This window comes from Schistocerca piceifrons, chromosome 10 (genome assembly GCF_021461385.2).
Source record: "Schistocerca piceifrons isolate TAMUIC-IGC-003096 chromosome 10, iqSchPice1.1, whole genome shotgun sequence".
NCBI lineage: Eukaryota > Metazoa > Arthropoda > Insecta > Orthoptera > Acrididae > Schistocerca > Schistocerca piceifrons.
This window is the reverse complement of record NC_060147.1, coordinates 16,037,407-16,055,583: the sequence shown is the minus strand read 5'-3', so window position 1 is coordinate 16,055,583 and position 18,177 is coordinate 16,037,407. Positions and strand designations below refer to the sequence as shown.

At 44.1% G+C, this 18,177-nt stretch overlaps 1 non-coding gene across 1 annotated transcript; it reads right to left on the bottom strand.

The window, feature by feature from the left end:
* Positions 1-12,321: 12,321 nt before the first annotated feature.
* Positions 12,322-12,396, bottom strand: Trnap-cgg. Its single transcript has one exon. It is a non-coding gene; the product is annotated as a tRNA-Pro (tRNA).
* Positions 12,397-18,177: the final 5,781 nt, after the last annotated feature.

Below are 18,177 nucleotides of genomic sequence, written 5' to 3'. Positions count from 1 at the left end.
CAGTTATTCAGGATATCAAGGGGCATTTACAGAAGCCATAGGCCATCTTATCTCAGGAGAGGCTACAATGGCTGTATGACATCCTACCCAACCAAATCAGCACATGGATCCAGGCCATAGGGGAGCCAAAATCAGAGTGGGCATACTCAGCTATTTGTAAATTTAGTAATCGCTGAAGTAACATCCCATAGTCTCTCACTGCGTGAAACGTCATTGCGTTTATTTCTCCTCTGGTGGGTTCTTCACTTTTTGTCATGCAGTGTAGATTACAATCCTTCGTGACTATATAGATTAGTTGCAAGATTTTGGGAAACCAATGAACAACGAGAGCTGCACGCTGACGATCATATACGCTGTTCATAAAATAACTATACTGCCACCGTCATCCAAATTTCTGACGTGTCACCTTGGTTACTGAAAAAATTTACCAGTATCTATTTCATCAGCAGTCGAGGCAAAGACGATATCATGCTATGGTTTTAAGACCATTAACCTTATGCATTCTTTATGTGCGTACTACTATTTCCGCGCTCTACTGTTCCTTACAGTTCCACGTTAACTAGTCCTAGATGCAGTAGCATGTGTCCCACTAAAATGATGGATAACACACGTGGTCCATTTAGTAATCTCCATGAATTCCAGTCGAAACGTTCACTGAGAATCTCAACTGGTAACTTCCAGAAAATTGCATAGTGGTGTCGAAACTGTATTTATCATTTCCGACTACAGATTCCTTATTGCAGAATGTTCCGAATTTCATCCACTACAGTCTTCCAAATTTTTAAAACGTCATTCTATATCACGCTGTATATTTAAACAGTATAAGCAGAGTCATTTAGTGACGATATCCGTAGGGATTATACTGTACTTGTATAGCATAATATTACAAGCTAACAAAGAAGTACTAGTGAATTCGTAGTAAACTACAAATGAAAAACTTACAAACGACAGAATATACAAACTTTAAGTTTCAGCCTTTTCCTGCACGGATTTTTATCGATAGGCTTCTGTAAGAAGCTACTGCAGTTAGTTTACTGCACTACTACATCAAAGTTCCCTACACATTTCATGTGGGCTTCCATCTTACCAAAAACACGTAACACAAAGTCCCTCTTATGGAACGCAGACATAAGGCATCACAACCAGGTAATACAAATGGAAGCCCTGTATTCACTGAAACACTGTCCATCACCAACCACAGTCCAATTGAAAGGTTGGAGATCAAAGAAAAGAAGATATTAAGAAAAATCCCAGGCTCTAGAATCCACAACACAAAATTCATTAACATGAGAAACGAAACCTTGAGCTGATTTTTATCCACTTGAGAATTTGGGGTAAGGTCCAACGTAAAATGAACACATTTCATAAGACAAAGACTTTAATACCTTTCTAAACCGGTTGCCTATAATAAAGAAATATTTACGCGATTTAGGCCGTTCCGGTAATTAAGTCCCAAAGTTTAAAACTTTGCTTTTGGGCTCTTGTAATGTTTGATCAAATAATGAAGTTGTATGTTCGACCGTAACTGACAGCCCTTTGTTTTGGCCCCTTTCCACATAGAGTGGTCCATTGATAGTGACCGTGCCAAATATCTCACGAAATAAGCGTCAAACGAAAAAACGACAAAAAACGAAACTTGTCGAGCTTGATGGGGGAAACCAGATGGCGCTATGATTGGCCCGCTAGATGGCACTGCCATAGACCAAACGGATATCAACTGCGTTTTTTTAAAAATAGAAACCCCCATTTTTATTACATATTCGTGTAGTACGTATAATGTTTTAGTTGGACCACTTTTTTCGCTTTGTGATAGATGGTGCTGTAATAGGCACAAACGTATACGTACGTGGTATCACGTAACATTCCGCCAGTGCGGACGGTATTTGCTTCGTGATACATTACCCGTGTTAAAATGGACCGTTTACCAATTGCGGAAAAGGTCGATAACGTCTTGATGTATGGCTATTGTGATCAAAATGCCCAACGGGCGTGTGCTACGTATGCTGCTCGGTATCCTGGACAACATCGTCTATATGTCCGGACTGTTCGCCGGATAGTTACCTTATTTAAGGAAACAGCAAGTGTTCAGCCACATGTGAAACGTCAACCACGACCGCACTTCAGTAGCAGACAAATTGCGCGAGAATCGGGAATCTCAAAAACGTCGGTGTTGAGAATGCTACATCAACATCGATTTCACCCGTACCATATCTCTATGCACCAGGAATTGCATGGCGACGACTTTCAACGTCGTGTACAATTCTGCCACTGGGCACAAGAGAAATTACGGGACGATGACAGATTTTTTGCACGCGTTCTATTTAGCGACGAAGCAAAACAATGTTCAAATGCGTGTGAAATCTTATGTGCCTTAACTGCTTAGGTCATCAGTCCCTACGCTTACACACTAATTAACCTAAATTATCCTAAGGACGAACACACACATCCATGCCCGAGGGAGGACTCGAACCTCCGTCAGGACGAGCCGCACAGTCCATGACTGCATCGCCTGAGACCGCTCGCCTAATCCCGCGCGACAGCGACGAAGCATCATTCACCAACAGCGGTAACGTAAACCGGCGTAATATGCACTATTGGGCAACAGAAAATCCGCGATGGCTGCGACAAGTGGAACATCAGCGACCTTGGCGGGTTAATGTATGGTGTAGCATTATGGGAGGAAGGATAATTGGCCCCCATTTTACCGATGGCAATCTAAATGAAGCAATGTATGCTGATTTCCTACGTAATGTTTTACCGATGTTACTACAAAATGTTTCACTGCATGACAGAATGGCGATGTACTTCCAATATGATGGATGTCCGGCACATAGCTCGCGTGCGGTTGAAGCGGTATTGAATAGCGTATTTCATGAGAGGTGGATTGGTCGTCGAAGCACGTTCACCGGATGTGACGTCCCTGGATTTCTTTCTATGGGAAAAGTTGAAGGATATTTGCCATCGTGATCCATCGACAACGCCTGACAACATGCGTCAGCGCATTGTGAATGCATGTGCGAACATTACGGAAGGCGAACTACTCGCTGCTGAGGGGAATGTCGTTACACGTATTGCCAAATGCGTTGATGTTGACGGACATCATTTTGAGCATTTATTGCATTAATGTGGTATTTACAGGTAATCACGGTGTAACAGCACGCGTTTTGAGAAATGGTAAGTTCACAAAGGTACATGTATCGCATTGGAACAACCGAAAGAAAATGTTCAAACGCACCCAAGTTCTGTATTTTAATTTAAAAAACCTACCTGCTACCAACTGTTCGTCTAAAATTGTGAGCCATATGTTTGTGACTATTACAGCGCAATGCATCACAAAGCTAAAAAAGTGGTCCAACTAAAACATTGATATTTCCTTACGTAATTCACGAATATGTAATAAAAATGGTGGTTCCTATTTTAAAAACGCAGTTGATATCCGTTTGACCTATGGCAGCGTCATAGATCAGAGCAACCATAGCGCCATGTGGTTTGCCCCCTTGAAGCTAGACGAGTTTCGTTGTTTGTAGTTTTTTGTTGGACGCTTATTTCGTGAGATATTTGGCCCGCTCACTATAAATAGACCACCCTATATATATATATATATATATATATATATATATATATATATTGTTAACACTGAATATAGATTTAAGTGTCAGGAAGTCGTTTCTGAAATTATTTGTATGGAGTTTAACCATGTATGGAAGTGAAACGTGGATGGTAAATAGTTTAGACAAGAAGAGAGTAGAAGCTTTCGAAATGTGGTGCTACAGAAGAATGCTGAAGATTAGATGGGTAGATCACATAACTAATGAGGAGGTATTGTATAGAATTGGTACAACTTGACTAGAAGAAGGGTTTAGTCGGTAGGGAATACTCTGAGGCATCAAAGGATCACCTATCTAGTATTGGAGGGCAGCGTGGAGGGTAAAAATCGTAGAGGGAGACCAAGAGGTGAATACACTAAACAGATTCAGAAGGATGTAGGTTGCAGTAGGTACTGGGAGATGAAGAAGCTTGCACAGGATAGAGTATCATGGAGAGCTGCAGCAAACCAGTCTCTGGACTGAAGACCACAACAACAATAACGGTTACTTATACGAGGGCCGTTCAGAAAGTAACCTCCGGTTGATTTAAAAAAATACACCACGTTAAATAAAAATATTTTAATATGTACATCTTACAACTACATCTTTGCACTATTTTTCTACATAGTCTCCATAGCGATTGAGGCACTTATAGTATCTCTTCACAAGCTTTGAAATTCCTTCTGCATAAAAATCACCCACTTGTGCCTGGAGCCAGCCTGTGACCGCATCTTTGAGCTCTTCGTCGTCATCAAACCGCTGTGACCCGAGCCATTTCTTCAAATGCATGAAGAGGTGATAATCACTTGGCGCCAGGTCTGGGCTGTAAGGTGGAAGGTTGATAACGTCCCACTTGAAGGACTCAAGAAGGGCCGTTGTTCTGCGAGCAGAGTGAGGACGGGCGTTATCGTGCAAAAAAACGATACCGGAAGTCAGCATACCACGGCGTTTGTTCTGTATAGCCCGTCGTAACTTTTTTATTGTTTCACAGTACACGTCTTGATTAATGGTCGTACCACGTTCCATGAATTCAACCAACAACACCCCTTTGGCATCCCAAAACACCGTTGCCATCAGTTTTCTGGCAGAAAAATCTTGCGAGGCTTTTCTTGGTTTGGTAGGCGAATTTGAATGTGCCCACATCTTTGATTGTTCTTTTGTCTCAGGGTTCACGTACTTAATCCAGGTTTCGTCACCGGTCACGATTCTGTTTAACAATGGTTCTCCTTCGTCCTCATAACGTGACAGGAAGTCTAATGCAGAGGCCATTCTTTGAGTTTTGTGGTGGTCGGTAAGAGTTTTGGGCACCCATCGTGCACAGAACTTACGGTAACCCAATCTTGCTGTCATTATCTCGTACAAGAGAGTCTTAGAAATCTGTGGAAAACCAGTAGACAACTCCGACATTGAGAAACGTCGATTTTCACGAACTTTTGCATCAACTGTCTGAACGAGTTCGTCAGTCACCAATGATGGTCTACCACTCCTCTCTTCATCATGAACGTTTTCTCGTCCACTTTTAAATAAACGTACCCATTCACGGACAACTCCTTCACTCACTCATAACTCTTGGTCTGTACACGGCACAAAGCTCACGATGAATAGCTGCTGCAGAATATCCTTTGGCTGTAAAAAACCTTATGACAGCACGCACTTCACATTTGGCGGGGTTTTCTATTGCAGCACACATTTCAAACTGCCACAAAAACTAAACTAGCGCAGGTACGACGTTCACTCGACCACGGCTTGATGCCGACTGACCTGTTGAGTGCGTGAACGCACAGATGGCGTCGCTACTCCCCCCCCACAACCCGCACTGTGACCAATCGGACGTTACTTTCTGAACCGCCCTCTTAGTAGTCAGGGGTAATCTGCGGTAGTTTTAGAACTCCGTCCACACGTAAATGGTACTGACGGAAATTATAGTGCCATATTTGGTTACAGTGTTGCCAAATTGCATCTCTTTGACGTGCATTTTCTATCGAAATTAAGCATGGCACGAAATTTGACGTTTCCTACTGTTAGTACGCAAAGAATCGTACTGTGACGTCAGAGTGAGCAAACATCAGTTCGCGGTTTATATAGAAATTCGGGACATTCAAGCTCTCCATTTTTTGTCGGTGGAAGTGTGAACGGCTGCTTGGCCTAGTTTAGGGGGAAAGATTTGGACGACATTGCCGTTGCCGCTATACGACTAGCACTTGTCGCTGCGTATAAGGGCAGAGAATGGTATACCGATCTCGAGACAAGTGCTCCAATAAATAATAAGGAACTGCTGTTTACCTCCTGCGAAGACGACAATGTCGGGCTCTCGAGCCATCGAGGTTTAGCGATGCCGCGGCGCGCGTTCTCTGCCCGCCGCCTGCTGGCCCGGGGAGCGATATTCGTCCATGGCTGTGCGAGATAGACGGAGCGGCACAGGACAGGGCCTTTGAGGCGGGCCCGGACGCCGCGTCTTTTTACACACACACACACACACACACACACACACACACACACACACACATATATATATATATATATATATATATATATATATATGTATATATATATTGTGTGTGTGTGTGCTTGTATTTATTGAAGCTCCCTGCTAAACCCGCAGGACAGGACCACCCTGTGTATATATAATCTTAAGGAAACGGATAAGGACTTAAGAGAACTCAAAATCGCAGAAAATATGCGAAATATGTGCATAGATAAAAGTACAAGAAAATAAGCAAAGGCATGGAAGTGACATGGAAGTGAGGTTCCAAGCCGAAATGAAAACCAGACGAAAATCCAAATCAATAAAGTAGAAAGGAGAGCAAGCTCAGAAAGAATGAAAGAATACGTGGACCATAGAAAGACTTAAAAAACTAAAAAATTATTCGATTTTACTAACCACAAAGCCGGATGAAACGAAAGAACAAAGAAAAGTGTTCCACTACGTTGAGGATATTAAAATTAATGAATGTGTTATACATACAAAGGAATGTAGATTTGTAGAAAGTAATAGAATAAGTGTATATTATCCGATATTACGATATTTTCTAAATTTCCTTGGTCTACCAGAACAAAGGGTCGTAATAATCACAATACACCATTGTTGCATGGTAAAACGTATCTCGTCTCAAGATTTGACAACACAGTCTCAAAACTTTCTTTTAAAAGCTATGAGCCTATTGTTACTACGATTCGAAGTATGTTGCTGCAAATGTAAACCTAGATGATAGTGCCTCTATCACAGACGCTTAAAATTTTTGTGAGTAATAAATTTTGTGTAATGATCGTGTAGGATAAGGCACAAGAATTAATACGCTGAACTGTCACTGATGTTTGGTAGTAAAATTCCATAACGTCTTCTTTGATGCTGCAGGATAAAAAGAAATATGTTCAGTCACGATAAAATTGAGAAAAAGAAGGAGAGGGCTGCTTCAGAGTACGTAGCCACTGAAATGAGAAATTAGTTTTACGATGAAAGCGCAGTGTACAAGAAATAGCCGTTCATATCAAAGTCCAACAGGTCACATAGTCAGGATATGAGCGTAGGGGAGCAGATGCAAGAATTTAGCATCGTCACACTTGATAAAATCCAGGTGGAGGTGGTTGGCTGTTGCCTTCCCCCGACCTGTGATGAAGTGTCAGGTTTATATCTGTGCCGTGTCGATGATTATGATGCACCTAGCTTAACGTCCCCAACTGACAGGTCACCATCAGCAGTGTCAAATGCTCCCACATCACGAGACACTGCGGAGAAGTTTGAAATTTAAACCAGGACGTTGGCGTAAATTCTGGTCATCAGGAAATTTACGTCGCCCTGTCTCCCCGTCTTGCCGGCTAAATAATCACGGCGAGAACACGTTAAGTGCCATAACCCAATTTCCCAGCAATTTTCGGTCAGTATAAGAGGAACCAAAATAAGCGAACACGTGTCTCGACTTATCCGTAGATACTCGAACATTTCTGAGAAAACCACCATAAAAGTCTCCGACGTAATTTAGAGGGCATTTAGCGCGCTATAAGATCTGCCCAACTCGTGGCATTGTGGCTGGTGTCACGGTCTCTTGCGTTCCGTATTCGAAGCCCAGTTATTGTTTTCATTTATTCTATTTTATTTTTCTCATTCATCTACTCACGTCCGTAGAAAGTTACTACAAGGTTTCTTATCAAGACATTATACACATTTATAATAAACGTGTGTATGGTATTTTCAGGGGTTATTATTCTTTTAAATTCACATGTTCTTATATCTCATCCTTATATTAATTCCTAATTCTCATGTTTTATTCTTATGTTCGTCCTTCAGGAAGATTTTGTGCATTCCCTTGGTTGATACCTGTGGTAGAAACATTCGAAACGTAGAAATTCGGAGGACCACTAGGATCGAGCGAAGGCATGATTACCACAATAATGTTTTTTTCTTATTAATCTCATTTGCGAAAGAAATGATATTAACATTGATGAAGCTTTAACGCATTGGCAATAACTTAGCGGCAAACAATCCATAACGGGCCAGTTTTCCGGAAACCGGACATTGTAACCGATTATAAACCAAGATATACTATAGGAATTTCACCGAATACAATTACATATAATTTTTCCATTCATTCATTCTTTCCTTATTTTTTTTTAAATTAATTCACCAGACATACAATTAGTAGACGAACAATGGCAACGTTATATTAGTATTGTTGTTGTTGTTGTCCTCAGATCTGAGACTGCTTTGATGCAGCTCTCCATGCTACTCTATCCTGTGCAAGCTGCATCATCTCCCCGTACCTACTGCAACGTACATCCTTCTGAATCTGCTTAGTGTATTGATCTCTTGGTCTCCCTCTACGATTTTTACTCCCTCCACGCTGACCTCCAATGCTAAATTTGTGATCCCTTGATGCCTCAAAACATGTCCTACCAACCGATACCTTCTTCTAGTCGAGTTGTGTCACAAACTTCTCTTCTCCCAAATTCTATTCAATACCTCCTCATTAGTTATGTGATCTACCCATCTAATCTTCAGCATTCTTCTGCAGCACCACATTTCGAAAGCTTCTGCTCTCTCCTTGTCCAAACTATTTATCGTCCCCGTTTCACTTCCATACGTGACTATACTCCATACAAGCACTTTCAGAAACGACTTCCTAACACTTAAATCTATACTCGATGTTAACAAATTTCTCTTCTTCAGAAACGCTCACACAGTAAAGCTGCATGCCCTCGGGAAAAATTGCGGCTGTAGTTTCCCCTTGCTTTCAGCCGTTCGCAGTACCAGCACAGCAAGGCCGTTTTGGCTAGTGTTGCAAGGCCAGATCAGTCAATCATCTAGAGTCTCGATTCTAGACTGTTGCCCCTGCAACTACTGAAAAGGCCGCTGCCCCTCTTCAGGAATCACACGTTCATATTAGCATACACAGGAAAATGTTTGTGCAGTATCTTCTACCGGTTGGGTAGCTAAATGAGAAAACAGTCGGGTTCGAATATGGGGCGCAAAAGTGCGAAGCCATGATGCTAGCCATTGTGCCACAGTTTCGGTTGAACCATTTATTCGCTAAAAGCCGTCTAAAGAACGCTGGAAACTATGAGGGTCGTTTCCTCACAAACGGTCGAATACCTACGGATAAGCGGAGACACATGTTCGCTTATTTTGGCTCCTCTTTCACTGAGCGAAGGTTTGTGAAATCGGTTATAGCACTTAGCGTGTTCTCCTCGACGGAGTGAAGATTTTGAAACAGCAGGATTCGAACCATGTTACCTCCGCGTCGAGTGCCACCACACAGTTGTTGTTGTTGTTGTTGTGGTCTTCAGACGAGAGACTGGGTTGATGCAGCTCTCCATGCTACCCTGTCCTGTGCAAGCTTCTTCGAGTAACCACTGCTTAGTGTTTCATCGCTTGGTCTCCCTCTACGATTTTTAACCTCCGCGATTCCCTCCAATGCTAAACTGATGATCCCTTCATGCCTCAGAACGTGTCCTGCCAACCGATCCCTTCTTCTAGTCAAAAGCACTCCGTCTTCAGACCACGAGTGGCCTACTGGGACCATCCGACCGCCGTGTCATCCTCAAGCTGTGCCACAAATTCCTCTTCTCCATCACCGCCCAGGAGGAGGCGGATATAGCAATCCATACCCCCTGTTAAATATTTCTCCTTCATTCTACGAGTGTATCTTTCGATTGGAGATGACTTCCTTTCACACTGGCAAATCATTGACAGAGGTGAGGAAAGGAATAAGCGCTAGAGAAAGGAACCATGGGATCATCTGTATATCGAACACCATACTTTTGAATTTGTAATTCGATACTTAACAACCTAGTTAATGAAAAAACTCCCATGAGTAGTTTCTAGAATTAGTGTTGATTTAAAATTTCTCGCCGTATTAATTTGACGATGATACTGCAAAAATCGAAGGCGTTTAGACACTACAGAACGGGGCACAAGACAAAAACCTTGCTGTGAAATGTGACAGAACGAAGTAATACTGCCCAATGTCTTTGTATATCATAACTGAAATGGAGACAGCTGAAAATGGTGAGTGGGAAATGGATAGTTTTGAGAAAACAAAACGGAAAGGAAAAATAAGCTTCAACTTTCTGGCGACAACGAAGTAAATAGGGAAAATCTCTAGTTCCGACAGGACAAGGAAGCGGAAAAATTATTTCCACAGGAACTATGCTGGATATCCCGTTAGGGAATTTGCGGGTACTACGAAAAGCCTGAACTAGCAAGTTACGACCGGTCATTGAACCCCAGCCCTCCAGAATGATGAGTTCGGTGCGACCGTTTTGAAGAGTTCATGTGAACGACTACAAACTTTGAACATAGCCGCTAAGGTTTAGTGACCGTGTCAGAATTATATTAGAACAAATAAGCCCTCGGTCACAAATATTAAGTCAAAATTGACCAGGTTTCGACGCTACATTGAGCGTCGCCTTCAGAATTAGACTAACTGTTCTAAAACATGTTACGTATATAATACATTAATAAAATTAAAGTTTGTACTGACTGGAAAAAGATGCAGTACTTACAAGTCACATATTAAAAACAATCTAAGCCGGAAAGGCGACGTCATGAATAGTTGTAAGTAAGATGGCAAGCCGCTAAGGGCTGCTCGTACCTGAGTGAACACGGGTTGCAACAGAACTGAGGTGCCCACGTTAGAAAGTGTGGACAAGTAAACATGGTTTGCTACGAGCGCCAGCTAGTAGCCGCAGAAACAACTAGGCTACTGTACATTCAAAATTAGACACGTGAAATTGTGATGCAGCTGATTCAGGCATAACGTAAGCACTAATGAAGTTACATATTTATCTGCTTTAAACAGAGATACATTTTGTAACGTAAAAAAACGTCAGTTATGACATACAAGAAAACAGCAAAGATGTTGCAACCCTTGATCACTCAAGTACGAGCAGCCCTTAGCGGCTCGCCATCTTACTTACAACTATTCATGACGTCGCCTTTCCGGCTTAGATCTTTTTTTAATATGTGACTTGTAAGTACTGCATCTTTTTCCAGTCAGTACAAACTTTAATTTTATTAATGTATTATATACTAAATGTGTTTTAGAACAATTAGTCTAATTCTGAAGACGACGCTCATAGTAGCGTCGAAACCTGGTCAATTTTGACTTAATATTTATCACCGAGGGCTTACTTGTTCTAATATAACTGAACGACTGTTTGAGTGATATAAACAATATACAAAAACCGACAAGTAGACCTGCAAAAATATCGCGAAATGGCTAAGAAGTTTAATTTAAGATTTTACTTGTGACAGTTCGTACCTAAAAATAATTTTTAGTTCATTGATGAAGATCTTGGGGAGACAGCCCAGATGATGAAACTATCAATTAGAATATCTCTCACATTTTGAATGTAAATAAATAATAAAGGAAACAAGGGAAATGTAGTCGGTCACATCTCATCTCTACCACAGTCACTGGCCTTTAGTGTTTTAACGTATTAGTAATTTTATTGTCAAACTCAGAATGGGAAACTATCTTACTTTAGCGTATGTACGTAGTGAAGCAAGCAATGATTTTTACGATTACAGATAGCAACGCGCGCAGTCTGCGCCTAAAAGGAAAGCCATTCGGTACTCGCATTACACAACATTCTTCATAATTTAGTGTCACTATATTGTCATTTTTAATGCCGTGCCATGCCAAACTGTCAAAAAATATCCGTCGCAGCAACATCGGAAAAGCACTAACAGTTTACACAAGAAATATGCAACAACTTTTCTTTTTAACAAAAACTTAAGAATGAAGTGTTAATATAAGCTGAAGTACCTCTCTTATCGCCGACGCATTATCAACCTGTACGCTCCTAATTGAAGGAAGAGTTACAACGATACCAATACACACTCTGCAGATTTTAACGAAGAACAGCGCTGTATTTGCTCATTTCGAAAGGTTAGCCATTTTCAATATAAAAACCAATCAGATTAGAATGACAATTACTGATCTGATTACATCCAAGACACATGAAAACTCAAAATAGGTTTATGCAAAGAACAGACGCTATAACAGATGATTAATATCTGCCAAGAGCAAAAAAGACAATGCCACCACTTAGTCCGGTCAAATACGTCGTAATGACCGCTAAACGCATTTCAACGGAAAACTTGTGAAACAACATGGTAGGAAGCCCATTAAATTTCAGGCATGCAGCCGCGCTAATAGAATTTCCTCCAGAATGAGATTTTCAGTCTGCAGCGGAGTGTGCGCTGATATGAAACTTCCTGGCAGATTAAAACTGTGTGCCGGACCGAGACTCGAACTCGGGACCTTTGCCTTCCGCGGGCAAGTGCTCTACCAACTGAGCTACCCAAGCACGACTCACGCCCCGTCCTCACAGCTTTACTTATGCCAGTATCTCGCCTCCTACCTCCCAAACTTTACAGAAGCTCTCCTGCGAAACTTGCAGCAAGTTTCATATCAGCGCACACTCCGCTGCAGAGTGAAAATTTCATTTTGGAAACATCTCCCAGGCTGTGGCTAAGCCATGTCTCCGCTGTATCATTTCTTCCAGGAGTGGTAGTTCTGCAAGGTTCGCAGGAGAGCTTCTGTGAAGTTTGGAAGGTAGGAGACGAGGTACTGGCGGAATTAAAGCTGTGAGGACGGGGCGTGAGTCGTGCTTGGGTAGCTCAGTTGGTAGAGCACTTGCCCGCGAAAGGCAAAGGTCCTGAGTTCGAGTATCGGTGCGGCACACATTTTTAATCTGCCAAGAAGTTTCAGAATTTCCTCCACTGATATTTCGGCCGCGTATCGTCCGGCCATCCTCATAGTGAGTCACAAGACTGACGACAAGATGCCAAGCGCGGCCTTATATGCTCCACCGCGGCGGTACTGCGCATGCGGCTCACAGATGCTGGTCGGTGGCAAAGAAATACGCTTACACGTGCGCCGCCTGTGGCGAAGGCGTACAGACATTCGATACGATTATCGATGTACGTTCGGCGGCTGTGACACCGTGACGACTTCCCTGCAGTTTAATTATCCCAAGAGCCGGATTCCATGCTTTGTCCAAATTAAGACCATTATCTCTATTTATTAAACCATTAGCTAATCTAATCTCTATAGCTTCCTTGAAGACAGGTTCCGAAAAGGAAGAGATGGATGTTAAAATCTTCACATCACTGTAATTCCATGCAATGCCCCGTATCAATACAATATTCGGCCACGGCTGACTTGTCTGCCTGTAATAAGCGTGTGTATCTTCGATGCCCCACACATCTCTCATGAAAGGTCCGTGCTATTTGACCTATGTACGACTTTCCGCAAGGAATCTGATACACACATACGAAACTGTAAATCGTCCTTCACAGAGCCGAGTAAAGCTGCAAGCTTCGTGGGGCGCCGGAAATTCACCTTAGCACAGTGGTTCTCAAGAATACGGCCTATCTTCGAAAAAAAGAGCACCCGCATAGGGCAAAAATGCACTACATCTGAAGGAATTACTGCCTTCTTCCCAATCACATACCTGCATTCTAGGTTTTACATTGAATGCTCTACGAATTTGTTGAGGAGAAAATCCACTCGATTTAAAAATGCTCTTGAGGTTGTGAGCTTTTCTTGCAAATTATCTTTATCTGATATACACTATGCTCTATGCACTAACGTCTTAAGGACACCTATGGTCTGTGAAGGGTGATGGCAGCTACTGGTATGTACACTACTGGCCATTAAAATTGCTACACCACGAAGATGACGTGCTACAGACGTGAAATTTAACCGACAGGAAGAAGATGCTGTGATATGCAAATGATTAGCTTTTCAGAGCATTCGCACAAGGTTGGCGCCTGCGGCGACACCTACAACGTGCTGACAGGAGGAAAGTTTCCAACCGATTTCTCATACACAAACAGCAGTTGACCGGCGTTGCCCGGTGAAAGGTTGTTGTGATGCCTCGTGTAAGGAGGAGAAATGCGTACCATCACGTTTCCGACTTTGATAAAGGTCGGATTGCAGCCTATCGCGATTGCGGTTTATCGTATCGCGACATGGCTGCACGCGTTGTTCGAGATACAATGATTTAGCAGAATATGGAATCGGTGGGTTCAGGTAGGTAATACGGAACGCCGTGCTGGATCCCAACGGCCTCGTATCACTAGCAGTCGACAGGCATCTTATCTGCATGGCTGTAACGGATCGTGCAGCCGCGTCTCGATCCCTGAGTCAACAGATGGGGACGTTTGCAAGACAACAACCATCTGCACGAACAGTTCGACGACGTTTGCAGCAGCACGGACTATCAGCTCGCAGACCGTGGCTGCGGTTACCCTTGACGCTGCATCACAGACAGGAGCGCCTGCGGTGGTGTACTCGACGACGAACCTGGGTGCACGAATGGCAAAACATCATTTCTTCGGATGAATCCAGGTGCTGTTTACAGCATCGTGATGGTCGCATCCGTGTTTGGCGTCAACGCGGTGAACGCACATTGGAAGCGTGTATTCGTCATCGCCATACTGGCGTATCACCCGGCGTGATGGTATGGGGTGCCATTGGTTACACGTCTCGGTCACCTCTTGTTCGCATTGACAGCACTTTGTACAGTGGACGTTACATTTCAGATGTATTACGACCCGTGGCTCTACGCTTCATTCAATCCCTGCGAAACTCTACATTTCAGCAGGATAATGCATGACCGCATGTTGCAGATCCTGTACGGGTCTTTCTGGATACAGAAAATGTTCTACTGCTGCACTTGCCAGCACATTCTCCAGATATGTCACCAATGGAAAACGTCTGGTCAATGGTGGCCGAGCAACTGGTTCGTCACAATACGCCAGTCACTACTCTTGATGAACTGTGGTATCGTGCTGAAGCTGCATGGGTAGCTGTACCTGTACACGCCATCCAAGCTCTGTTTGACTCAATGCCTAGGCGTATCAAGGCTGTTATTACGGCTAGAGCTGGTTTTTGTGGGTACTGATTTTTAAGAATCTATGCACCCAAATTGCTTGAAAATGTAATCACATGTCAGTTCTAGTATAATATATTTGTGCAATAAATACCCGTTTATCATGTGCATTTCTTCTTGTTGTAGCAATTTTAATGGCCAGTAGTGTATGTCAGGTAAATTTTTTTTTGTTATGGTTTTAGGGCGCAAAACTGCTACGGTAATTAGCGCCCGGTCTGTGACTTAGGAAAAGGTGAAAAACGGAACTGGGAACCAGCAGAAATGGGAACGAAACTCAAAAAATTGGAGAAACGAAAATAGAAGGAAAGCTTAAAAAACTACTATAGAAGGGGGTTGGCTGTCCCCAAAAAGAGCTTCAAATGACTGACGTCACCTCACTGGCACTAATAAACTCGAGAACGCGATCGGCTGAGCGCGTGTCATCTGCTAAAATGGACGATATATCAGGCGATAGCTGTAGATGGGCGCGTAACGGAGTAAAATAGGGGCACTCGAGTAAAAGGTGTCTGACCGTCCACAGCTGAGAGCAGTGGGGACAGAGTGGGGGAGGATCGCCGCTTAAAAGATGTCGATGGCTAAAAAGACAGTGCCCTATCCGGAGTCTAGTTAAAATTACCTCCTCCCGACGACGCGTTCGGGAGGAAGAGGTCCAAGCACAGGGAAGAGCTTTCACGTCCCGCAATTTATTATGGGGAAGTGTCGACCAATGTGCGTGCCAGAAAAGAGTAACACGACGACATAAAACACTCCACAGATCGGCGAAGGGAATGATGCGAATAGCCGGCCGAAGAAGAGAGACTGCAGCCTTGGCCGCTATATCGACTGCCTCATTTCCACAGATACCAACATGTCCTGGGATCCAGAGGGACGCCACAGAGATGCCCCCCAAGTGGAGCAAGTGAAGGCAGTCCTGAATCCGGTGGACCAGAGGGTCGACAGGGTAGAGAGCTTGGAGACTGAGGAGAGAGCTGAGAGAATCTGAGCAGATAACATACTGTATCCGCTGATGGCGACGGATGTATTGGACAGCCTGGAGAACAGCGTAAAGCTCCACAGTATAAACCGAACACTGGTCGGGAAGCCGCAATGTATTTGGGGTGTCGCCAACAATATAGGCACTCCCTACACCTAACGATGTTTTCGAGCCATTAGTGTAAATAAATGTGGCTTCCTTCATTTGTGCACATAGAGCAGCAATTGGCTGACGATAAACAAGTGAAGGGGTACCATCCTTGGGAAACTGACAAAGGTCACGGAGCAGGCAGGTCCGGGTCCGGAGCCAAGGCAGTGCTGTACCCCAAGTTGTCAAGAAGGTTTTAGGAAATCGGAAGGAAAGAGAATGGAGCAGTTGACGGAAGCGGACTCCCGGTGGTAGTAGGGAGGAAGGGCGGCCTGCATACCCTAAATCCAAGGAGGCGTCGAAAAAATGTCATGGGCCGGATTAGCAGGCATCGAAGACAGATGGCTAGCATAACGACTCAGGACTGCTCGCAGACTGGACAGCGGAGATTCAGCAGTCTCAGCATAAAGGCTTTCCACAGGGCTGGTGTAAAAAGCTCCAGACACTAAACGTAATCCACGGTGGTGGATAGAGTCGAGACGCCGAAGAATAGACGGCCGAGCAGAGGAGTACACTATGCTTCCATAAACCAATTTCGAGCGCACTAAGGCGCGATAGAGGCGGAGAAGGACCACTCGGCTCGCTCCCCAGGAGGTACCATTCAGGACACGGAGGGTGTTGAGGGATCGCAGACAGCGAGCCGAAAGATAGGAAACGTGGGAGGCCCAGCACAGTTTTCTGTCAAACATAAGACCCAAGAATTTAGCGACGTCTGAAAGCGGAAGGTTGACAGGTCCTAGATGTAAGGAAGGTAGAAGAAACTCCGTACGACGCCAAAAATTAACACAAACGGTCTTACTGGGAGAAAAGCGGAAGCCTGTTGTGATGCTCCAAGAGTGGAGGCGATCGAGACATCCTTGAAGACGTCGTTCAAGAAGGCTGGTCCGTTGAGAGCTGTAGTAGATCGCAAAATCGTCCACAAAGAGGGAGCCCGAGACATCAGGAAGGAGAGAATCCATAATTGGATTTATGGCAATGGCAAACAGTACAACACTCAGCACGGAGCCCTGGGGTACACCGTTTTCTTGGGAGAAAGTACGGGAGAGAGTGGTGTTCACCCGCACCCTAAATGTGCGCTCTGCCATAAATTCGCGAAGAAAAAGTGGCAGCCGGCCTCGAAAGCCCCAAGAGAATAGTGTGCGGAGGATGCCTGTCCTCCAACAGGTATCGTATGCTCTCTCCAGATCAAAAAATATTGCTACTGTTTGGCGTTTCCGGAGAAAATTGTTCATGATATAAGTGGAGAGAGCAACAAGATGGTCAACTGCAGAACGATGCTTTCGGAAACCGCATTGGGCGGGACTCCGGCCACCAAGCTAAACGGCAATTCGCCATACGCTCCAAAACCTTACATACACTACTCGTGAGAGAAATGGGGCGATAGCTAGAGGGGAGATGTTTGTCGTTTCCAGGTTTCGGAACAGGAACGACGATAGCTTCCCGCCATCGTCTGGGAAAAGTACTGTCGGTCCAAATTCGATTATAAAGGCGAAGGAGGTAACGCAGACTATGGGTTGATAAATGCAGCAACATTTGGATGTCGATACCATCCGGTCCTGGGGCGGACGAGCGAGAAGAAGAGAATGCATGTTGTAGTTCCCGCATGGAGAAAACAGTATTGCAGCTTTCGCGATTTTGAGAGGAGAAAGCAAGAGGTTGCACTTCCGCTGCACGTTTCTTCGGGAGAAACGCTGGCGAGTAATTTGAAGAGCTCGAAATCTCAGCAAAGTGTTGACGCAATGAGTTAGAAATTTCGACGGGGTCCACTAACGTATCATGCGCGACAGTGAGCCCAGAGACCGGGGAGAAACTAGGCGTGCCAGATAGCCGTCGAATCCGACTCCAAACTTCCGAGGAGGGAGTGAAGGTGTTAAATGAGTTAGTAAAGAAGTCCCAGCTTGCCTTCTTGCTATCGCGGATGACGCGACGGCATCGCGCACCGAACTGCTTATAGCGGATACAGTTGGCCAAAGTAGGATAGTGGCGGAAAACGCGAAGAGCACGTCGCCGCTCACGTATTGCGTCACGGCATGCCTCGATCCACCAAGGAACTGGGGGGCGCCGGGGCAA